The sequence below is a fragment of the Pteronotus mesoamericanus genome, unplaced genomic scaffold (assembly GCF_021234165.1).
Source record: "Pteronotus mesoamericanus isolate MK-2021 breed Mesoamerican mustached bat unplaced genomic scaffold, CSHL_Meso_final contig_90, whole genome shotgun sequence".
Lineage (NCBI taxonomy): Eukaryota > Metazoa > Chordata > Mammalia > Chiroptera > Mormoopidae > Pteronotus > Pteronotus mesoamericanus.
In genome coordinates, this window is record NW_026555277.1 from 23738239 (window position 1) to 23746734 (window position 8496).

Below are 8496 nucleotides of genomic sequence, written 5' to 3' on the forward strand. Positions count from 1 at the left end.
CTTGAAACTCACTTAATATGTAAAAAGATAAGACAGTTTTGAACTACGGCTATTGTGGGATGATTAATTGAGTTCACAATTTCAATTTTTAGCCCTAAACTTTTTTTTTGCATGTAGCACTATATAACAATCCTCATTACTTGTGTTTCTAGGCACTTCTCTAAATGCATTACAGAATGGATTTCACATTCATTTCCTGTAAGAAAAACCAAACACAACAAACCTCTTCTCAAGGAAGATGCGAATAACATTCTAAAAACCATTTACATTACATGTGTTTTTAAAAACATGAAACATGGAACACTTCATGAATTTGCATGTCATCCTTGACCAGGGGTCATGCTAACCTTCAAATCATTCCAATTTCAGTATGCGTGCTGCCCAAGGGAATAGCCCACTCCCCCGCCACCTTGAACTTTTTGAATTCATTAAACCCAATATGCACTGTGATGAACCACCCTTAATTTTTCACCTCTATATTTGATGGACTTTTGTATTTCTAACTTTTTTCATTCAACTCATCCAAATTCTTCAATGTTGAAAGAGCATAGATTTCTGAAACCCCCTTTCCTCTCTGAAAGCATATTGAAAGGAGCTCCATTCTCTAAGAAGCAAAAATCAGTTCTGAATTTACTGTCCAGAACACCTAGCAAAGCCAACCATCCTCGCCCTTGCCTGGGCACCACTAAGGTGAAGTAGCTACCAGTAAGGTCCTTAAAACGCCTATGCTTTTACAAACCTGTTCTCATCAAAAATGTCATATTTTTCCTCAGAAACATATTGGTGTTTGAGAAAAAGCAACTTCAGGGCAAAATTTTGAGGGAAGATTGAAAACAGGTACCATGGAAAATATTGTTATTGATTTTTATAAATGTATTTGGCAGTGAATGTGTACTGAGTTGTCCAATGTAAGCATCCAGAATTTTTTTTTAATATTGGTAGTATAGTAGACTCCTCTTTCAGTAAACATTTGCTTCTGGAAAATATAAAAGGTCAGTTTTGGACAACTGCATCTGTACTTACGCTGCCATCTGTAAAAACTTTAGACTTTGCCTTTTTGAATGACCCTTTAAAAATACACAAGACCTAATTCTATCCTTTAGTCTCATAAAACTCCCATTGGACTTCAGTGGGAACATTTTAAAGTTAAGTTCTGAGGAATAAGGACATTTCATAATGCCTTCTTGTGAGAACTTCCTTGGGCAGAACTTGGCCATCTCATTCCTCCTGAGAGAGTGCTATGATCTTACTGGTGTCAGAGCTTTCAAATAGACTCCATGCTATAGACAGGTATGTAACTGCTATTCCCTGTGAAATTCTAATGCAGTGAACATCCAGTGCAGGTGACTCAGTGCACTGAGAACCTGCCCTCCTCTCTCAGTCACGCTGTGATCGCTAGGTGTATTGAGTCTCAATTCCCTATTCCATGCCTCTCTAGTGCTCTATTATAAAAACAAAACATTTTTAGTCCAGCACTGTACTAAAGCTTTACATACATTATTTCACTTAATTCTGTGATTCACTTTGGAGAAATTTTAGATGGCTAAAAATAGACTGAGATCACACAGCAGAGCCGAAATTAGACCACACTTTCTCTGACTCCAAAGCCACGCATCTTAATTGTTGCTCATCTTGCCTTATACTGTATTGCTGCCCTTTACACACCTGTTTTATACCAAAGGAACGGTCAATGCTTTACAAGGACCTTGGTTATTTACCTGTCTCTCAAATGAAATTGACTGGTGTGAGAAAGGGTTCTTGTTTTCGTCTTGTATGGCTAAAGCAGGATTGATAGAATTTTAATAAATAAATCTTAAATTAAAAAATGACCCTTTCTTCATGACTACAAAAGTTCACATCCTTTTTATAGAAAAATGAACAAAAAACAAGAAAACAAAAACAAAAAAACAAGCTTTTCCCAAATCCAATCATTCAGAAATAACTGACTAAATGTTTGATGAATGCGTGAATTCCAAAAAAAATTTTTTGAAGTACCCTTGATCTTGTTTTGTTTCTAATATACATTTATATAACAGTGACGCACCATGCAGACTTGATTGCTTGATGTTAACTAAGCGCGATTACTGAGTAATAAAGTTTTTAGCTTCATAAAGCTTGGAGGTGAGAAAGAGGGAAAATAGCAAATGTTTCAGTGATAAAACTATTTTAATATCACAATATAAACTTCCTGAAGTAAGATTTTATTTGTGAACATACATTTTTGAGTTAATTCATTTGGAACTATTAAACTGATCTGAGTTACATATTGAAACATTATCTTTCTTATGATCAGAAATACATTTCAGGGTTAACAAAAAACTTTTTATCTGTAGGCTAAGTAAATAGGACTTTAAGTGCTATAGTTAAAAGCATTTTATTGGTGAAAGTCTAGCCCCTAGCGGACAGGAGTCTTTGGTACACGCCCACACACTGTGCCAGTCAGGGACAGCGTGCAGGGCTGCCTGCTAAAAACTTCCAGGGCTTCAGAATGAAACAGTTTTCAAAACTTTTGATGTTAATATTTTCTTCCCTTTTATTTTTTCCATAAAATATGCCACAGATGTATGTCCAGCTTATAAGAACTTTATGGTATTTTAATGAACGCTAAGACTTTTCTACTCTACTATTTTTTTTAAGCACTGATTTCCTTAACTTCTTAGGGGAGTTAAAAGACTAAGTGTCTTCCCTTCTCTTGCTTTCCCCTCCCTCCTCCCTTCCCCCTCCCCTCTCTACTCCCCTTCCCCTCCCCTCTCTCCTGTCCTCTCCTCCCTTCCCTTTCTGTTTTCATTTTACTGTAAGCATCCAACAATTAGGCAACATTAACACTTTTTATTCAGGATGAATTTAGATTGCACTTAAAACTTTATCCCCAATATGTAAACACATACACACACACACACACACACACACATGCCCCCTCCATGAAACTATTTCTTTTATAACTAAAAGGAACTTCTCTTTAGTTACTTTTTTCTTCTATGAGATGTAAAAAATGATAAAACAATAAGAGTGAAAAAATTAAACACCTAAATAAGATAGAATGGCCATACTTGTGAATGAAATAATACCTAATATGTAGTATCCAATTAGTTGTGATTTTCTCAAGTTTGTAACGTCTTTCTCATTCTAAGTACTTTTATTAAACCTATCTTATGATTCAGAGACACTATATAATTAAGTTTCTCTAATCACCCCAGTAATTCTAGATGTTCGCTAAATTTTAGAAACAACCCAGAAAGACTATATTTGAATTTCAAAGGTAGCCAGTTCTGCTCCATGTGCTCCAGGGCTTCTCAGCATGTGGCACTTAGGGGCATAACACTCAAAAATGTTGCAGTGACACACGCGATAAGAACCTAATAAAAATCGTAGCACTGTTTCACACACAGTAAATTGTTAGGAAATACATAAATATTACAATAAATATGATTCTTTACCTTGCAACAAACCTGAAGTTTGCGTGTGGGCATTAGAGGGGTGGCAGCTTCTGAGTCACCGTGAAGTGGTGGCAGGAGGGTTACCTGAAATCACTTGGGAAGTTTTAGCACCAGCTGTGGATGGGTGTGGCCCACAGCACAGGCTGGAAAAAGGAAGTAGCAGATGTTTGAGGAGCATGTGGGTTGTGGATTTCAGTGAGGTTTTGATCCATTGGGTGCAGTGTTCTGCATTCATCAAGTGGTGCTCATGGATGAGATGGTACGTGAGCAAACATTATATTTGCATTGTCCTCAGATTGTCCCTACTATATCAGATGCATCAGAACAAATTCCCATTTTCCAAACAGGAGCAGAACTGATTGTACTCTTTTCAAAGACCTGAAAGAGAAGAAAAATGAGTCATGTGGAATAACTGCTACTTAATGTTTAAGAAATGGTATAAAACATTGCATGTAAGCTGTTCTAGATTTTGCTAGCCCCTGTGTGGTATATGTTTGGCTGCCACCATCCTCAGCACAATTACATTTATTTATTCCATGCTGCTTTAAATCATACTGTGGTTTTGGTACAATGTAACTTACACAGATATGGGTCTTAGTGAGTTCATGCTCTCTAAAATTTTCTGCAGAAAGCTCTAGGGGAAAAGAGATTGTAGAAACAGTGGGGGTTTTTTAAAACTTTATTTTATTGTTGATACTATTACTATTACAGATGTCCCCATTATCCCCCTCGCCCCCGCTCCACGCAGCCCCTGCCCCCTCCCCTCTGGCCGTCGCCACACTGGTGTCTGTGTCTGTGGGTTGCGCACACAGCATGTTCTTTGGCTCATCCTTTCACTTTCTTTCATCCAGTCCCCACCCCTCCACCCTCCTCTCTGACAGCTGTCAGTCTGCTCCAAGTATCTATGCCTCTGTTTCTATTTTGTTTATCAGTTTATTTTGTCGATTAGACTTCACATATAAGTGAGATCACATGGTCATCTTTAAATTTGAGTTGTAATATAGGTGCAAATGGAACATAAAACTCAATAAGTAAAGGGAGGGTGGCATTATCTCCTTGGTCAGTTAGGATTAGCTTCTTTGACTGCCTTTGCCCAGCTGCCAGGGTGACTGTTGAGAATCATAACTCAGATTACATCTTTCCTCACTCTAACCTTCCAATGGCCTCTCCTCTCATGTAGGATACAATAGAAAACTGACCAAGGCCCATGGGGCTCTGCACAGTCTAGCTCTTGACTCTGTCTCAGACAATATCTCCCATTCTTTGGTTCGAGCCACTTTGGCCACACCAACCTTCTTCCTGCTCCTTGACACCAGAGCTCCTCTCTGCTGGAGTGTGTTCTGCCCAGACTTTGCCGAACAATCTTCTTAATCAGACCTCAGCATCAACCTCACTGTTAGAGTAGCATTGCCTCACCATGAGCCTGCCCCTACACCTACCTATTATATCACTTTGCTTCATTTTCTGCACAGTTCTATTACTATTTGATATTATCTTCATTATTGTATTTGTTTATGGGTTTATTTTCTCTCTTTTAGAATTAAAGCTCCTTGGGAACTTAAGCTCTCTTACTGGTAGTCAGATATCCCAGGCACATCTTCTAGTACATGGCACTTGGGTGCTCAATTTATATTTGTGAAATAGATGCATTGAGGTTGAAAAAAACTAAAGAAAAACATTTGTTCCTAGAATATAGACAAACTTTTGTGTTTAATAATATAAATACTTTCAGACTTTAAAAAATAGTATTGAGCCTGTGTGGTTTTTCCAATCCGCTTAATGAGAATTAATGACGGTAAACATTTAGAGGTAACTTACTGTGTTCAAGGAACTCTCCCAAGTCCTTTTCCTATGTTAACTTCTTTAAGCCTTACAATACTATCTGAGGTACGTATTATTATCTTAAATTTAAAAGACAAGAAAATTGAGTTCCCTGGTGCAGTTAGTAGGTGTGAGGGCTGGGATTTGAATTTAGGCAACCCTACTAGAAAGAAATTGGCTTAGCCACTGTACTCTCTCCATAGGGCATTGGGTCACGTGGTCATGTTTTCTTACTATGGGAGCTACTGCTTAGCACCTAATACAGCTCAGAACATTTGATTCTTGTTGACTGTATAAAAAGGATAATAATCAGTTAGCTACAAGAACCATTATATACAAACTATCACATACAAACCTAACATCAGTGTAAAGAGTACTCCCCTATCCCTCAAATGCATTTGCTAGACTCTTGACAGAGCCTTAAATATGAAAAGCAATATATTGATCAGCAAAGTAAGATTTTGGGGGGATAGCCATTCAAGCTTACTCTGGATCAGGTGCTGACTATGTTTTCTTACTAGGCGTATAGCTTTTAGGAAAGACATCTGGAAAGTGGCTTGAAATTAATTTTAAAGCTTATGATGCCAGCCTTGGCATAGCCTATGGATGCAGAAGCAAAAGAAAAAAAAATGAAGACTTTCAGGAAGGACATTGGAGGGAGAGTGCTAGGTAGAAACACATCTGCTGATAATAAAGGACTGCCAAAATCTGGGGGTGGGGAAGCAGTAACACTGAGACGTAGTTTGCATCTATTGGAACACTTGCTGGATCTGCTGAATCTACTGAGTCAAAGCATGGTGCCAGGAATCAGGAGATAAAGTTCTTGTCTTTCTCCAGCAAATGGTATAAACCAACTCTATGTCTGAATCTTAGCTACTGTACATGTAAGTGGTGATACTATATTACACTTAACAGCTTTCCTGTGTGGAGGAAGAACACTGTAGTAGGTGCTCTCTTAAGGAATATTCTAACTTTCATGGACATGATGATAATTCTTTGTAGTTCAGAAGAAGAGGAGTGGAACAATGGCCATGAGATTAATTCGGGCAGTTAGTATACACTACCACTTTAAGTTGGGAAAACGTTGAGATGGAGAATCAGTCCTTACTGTCAAACACAATTTTATATATAAAAGCACTCGGGGAAACCCATGAACAATTTCTGGGGCTGCAGAATCATGGGACTATGTACCAGCTATTTTGTACTGTTCTTTTAATTTTAAAAGTGTGAAATTGCAGAGTCAATACAATGTGTTTTAACATGTCCTTATTTCTTCCTTTGAGTTAAATATTGGACCCACATAATGAAATTCAACATAAAGAAATTTAGTATTAAAATTTTTGCCAGCCCTTGACACCATATATATATTATCCAATGAATGAGAGACACACCCCATTGAATGAGGGTGTAGACTTAAAGTGTTCTTCATACAATGGAGGTGAACATTTAAAATTTTTCCTGATGTTTTGGGGAGACAGGATTTTGTGAGTTCAAAAATGTGGAGCAGGGGGAGGTGTCCAGAGAGGTAGTGGCCTGGCTGGAGATCAAGGTCTGCGATAGTGGGGTGGGAGTGGGGAGGGGGATGGGGATGAGATCAGCAAGAAATTAACTTTGACATATGGCCAAGAAATTTAAGAATAATAATTCTTCACTTCAGCTTTAATTTATTCCCTGATGTACCCTTTTCTGTGATCATTTCTTATTTCATCTAAAGTTTTACTAAAATTCACAAACTATATTCTATTTTGAGGAGTAAAAGAGAGTAGCCGGAGGGGTATGGCAAGAAGATAACAACTGTAGAGAGTGGGAAGGTAGGGGATGAAAATGGCCCACGTGAGAGAGGCTGAGGAGACTCCATGAGAATATGTGGAATATTTTGGGAGAGTTCTGGACTTCCCCAAGGACATAGGATGGGAACTTAATTCATTTAATTTGATTATGTTAACAATACATTCTCTAAAGGCTGGAAGACTTGAGAGTATCCAGGTGGCAGATACTTTGGATTATATATGTAAATACTTGTATTATGGAATCTTTGGAAGACTTTAAGCAAAAGCACTGCATAGCACTAAAGAGAAGTGAGTATGGGGAGAAGTAAGATACAAGAGGATGCATCTTCTCTGCATCCATTCCCTTACTCCTGGCAGTAGTCATTTGGGAGAACTACTCCTTCCCTTGTTTGGTCCATGTGTTTTGGCAGAGCATCTGCAATTTCTCCAAGGATGGAATGTGTGATTTAGATGTAAGCCAATCAATAAATTTAGTCCTCTGACCATAGCAGTTGATTAGAAATGTATGCACTGACCCAAAGTGGTACCATACAACATACAAGGAGTGCAAGGAGCCTGAGACTCCCAAGAAACCTTCATTTGGACTTTCCTCCTAGGCCTGCACTGGCTTTTTTTCAGGATCCACAGACCCTGATGCACCATTCTGTTACACGTAGAGCCTAAGGAACAGTAATGGCAATGCAACAACTGATGGTAACACAGGAAGAAGAGAACTTGAGTGAGGGAAGGGAGAACAGGGTGGAGAAACAGAGAATTTAAATGCCTGGTGCTATATTTAGGCTCCATGTCCTATTTCTCTTAATCCTCAAAGTAATTAATATTTCCATGTGGCAAATAAGGTACTTAAGTCTTAGAAAGGCTAAGCAAATTGCACAAATAAGAAAAAAGACTTGAATGCTCTAATATTTTACCCCATTCCAGGCTCTGATGTTAACTACCTCTGAAATTCTACAGATGAGAAAGGGAAGAACCTGTGGGCTGATGGGTTACAGGGATTTCACTTAAAGGCTCAGATAAAAGATAATCATATTCCTTGATTCTTGGAGACTCTATACTGCTGCCATCCTTCCAATCCTCTTTTTCTCTGCTGGCATAGTATAGGAAACGTGAGTTATGTGTATTTAGTACTCTAATTGTTTTCATGGGAGTCTTATATTTCTCTTGATAATCTAGGAAATGGTTTGCTTAGTGGTACAAAGAGTTTTAAAATTATAGAAAAAATGCTGCTACTGTTTTTTAGTTATTCTCATTGGTTCTTAGCCCTACTGAATCTAATTTACTCTCATCTCTACAGAGGATTATATAAAGAATTCAAGTTACTGAAAATTTTGAATGATCAGGGTGTGAGTTAATGAGGTTTTGTCGGTGGTAGAAAGCCCTTTTAAGTCTGGAGAAAATGGTGAGGGCATTAATACTGTGGGGATATGCACTGTTGCACCAGAAAACTT

General features: G+C 38.1%; 1 non-coding gene across 1 annotated transcript; it reads right to left on the minus strand.

Moving 5' to 3' along the window:
• Window positions 1-289: 289 nt before the first annotated feature.
• On the minus strand, window positions 290-396 carry LOC129080824 (U6 spliceosomal RNA). The gene has a single exon (XR_008530222.1). It is a non-coding gene; the product is annotated as a U6 spliceosomal RNA (small nuclear RNA).
• Window positions 397-8496: the final 8100 nt, after the last annotated feature.